Source organism: Nannospalax galili, unplaced genomic scaffold, assembly GCF_000622305.1.
Source record: "Nannospalax galili isolate Female #2095 unplaced genomic scaffold, S.galili_v1.0 scaffold686, whole genome shotgun sequence".
Lineage (NCBI taxonomy): Eukaryota > Metazoa > Chordata > Mammalia > Rodentia > Spalacidae > Nannospalax > Nannospalax galili.
The window spans coordinates 1,095,674-1,097,580 of NW_008355472.1; the positions used below are offsets into that span (position 1 = coordinate 1,095,674).

General features: G+C 43.4%; 2 protein-coding genes across 2 annotated transcripts in view; both read right to left on the minus strand.

The window, feature by feature from the left end:
- Window positions 1–1,907, minus strand: part of Relt (RELT TNF receptor) — a 29,023-nt gene that overhangs the window by 26,873 nt on the left and 243 nt on the right. The window lies entirely within an intron of this gene.
- The window catches only part of Arhgef17 (Rho guanine nucleotide exchange factor 17), an 80,354-nt gene that overhangs the window by 19,794 nt on the left and 58,653 nt on the right, over window positions 1–1,907 (minus strand). The gene's annotated exons all lie outside the window — the stretch shown is intronic.

The window sequence follows — 1,907 nt, forward strand, 5'->3', positions numbered from 1 at the left end:
TTTAAAAGAATTTATATTTTGCCAGGCATGGTGGTACATGCCTTTAATCCCAGCACTTGAGAACAGAGGCAAGCAAATCTCTGCGAGATCAAGGTCAGCTTGGTCTATATAGTGAGTTTCAGGCCAGCTGTGGCTACAGGTAGACCCTGTCATACCTTAAAAAAAAATATTTAAGTGTATGTATGTGTGTGTGTGTGTGAGCACAGGTCCCTTTGGAGGCCAGAATAAGGCACTGGATCCTCAAGAGCTGCAGTTAAAGGTATGGGAACTGAACTTGGGTCCTCTGCAAGGGCAACGAAGTACTTAGTCACTGAACCATCTTTCCAGCTCCACCTTATTCTTATGAGACAGGGTCTTTCACTGAACCTGGAGCTCATCCATTAGGCCAGGCTCCTGGATTCTCTTGTCTCCATCTCCCCAGTGCTGGGATACAGACATGTACTACTACATTCAGCTTTTACATGGGTGCTGGGGATACACTTTACCAGCTAAACCCTCTCTCCAGCCCCCTCCCCCTACCTGTGCTTTCCAGTAAGGAATGACATTATTTCCCAGAGGCACTTTCCGTCTTTCTTGATTACTATACATATAGTGTCCTCTTTATTATAATTACAGTCCCATGCTGCATAATGAAATTTCAGTAAAGAAACTGAAAAATTCTTACCACCTAGGGAAGTTGTAGCCACCTTAATGACATAACACATCACACTGCACACGTCTGTGGTATAAAGTACCTACTGTGCTGTCAGCCATATAAAAGTGTAATGCATTCACTCATAAACAGCACATAATATATGTTACTGGTTTATGTATTTTCTATTTTTTTCTGGTTTTTGTTGGGTTTTTTGCGGGGAAGAAATTGATCCCAGAGCCACATGCATGTGTATTTTTTTTTTAATGAATGTATATCTTCTATACATATACCCTTGAGATAGGGTCTCCCTGTAGGTCCAGCTGGCCTATATAACTTGCTATATAGACCAGGCTGGCCTTGAACTCACACAGATCTGCCTGCCTCTGAGCCTCAAACTAAAGGTGTGCACCACCACACCTGGCTTATACTACACTTTTTAACTGTTCCCAAGTATATGCCTACTACTGTAAGTAGCCTGCCAGGTTGTACTGGCACCAGCCTCATTCACCTTGTGTTTACTGCAGCTTGTGATTACATCATTTTCTTCTGTGCTTGACCTAACCTCATGTTTCACTCATCGTGGCTCTAGGAGCAATACGTTTAAGTCATCTTTCCATAATGTTTGCATGACAATGAAATAGTCTAAGAACATTCCAGTAGCCCCTTCCCAGTCAAGCCTCTTCTAAATTCACATAGCTCCTGACTGAGGCTTTCCTGCTCTGACACCCATGGTCGCTTCCTCTTGGAAATAGGATTTCTTGTCCTGCCAAAGCCAGACAGCTATAATGTGCCTTATGTTCTTATTTCACTTTCTAGTTCTCAGCCCCTTCCTATCCTATATGCCATTCCATATTCTCTTTTCTGCTGATATTGCTATTTCCTGCTTTGGAATCACTGAGTTTACTTCCTGCCCTATACTTCATTTCCAGTTCTGTTTTATTTCCTATAAACGTATCCTATCTATTCCATAGTATCTGCAGCTCATTTCCTGTCTCCTATCACATGCCTTTGGAAATTTCATGCACACACGTACACACACACACCCCGTTTCATTTTGACGTTTCTGTAGCCTATTTCATATACCATGCTGCACTTCCAGCTCTCTAATACGCTTTTTTCCCCTCTTAAACCCTCTTCTGGCTGGGCATGGTGGTGCACGCCTTTAATCCCAGCACTCAGGAGGCAGAGGCAGATGGATCTCTGTGAGTTCAAGGCCAGCCTGGTCTATACAGTGAGTTCCAGGACAGCTGGGGCTACAGAGAGACCCTGTCTC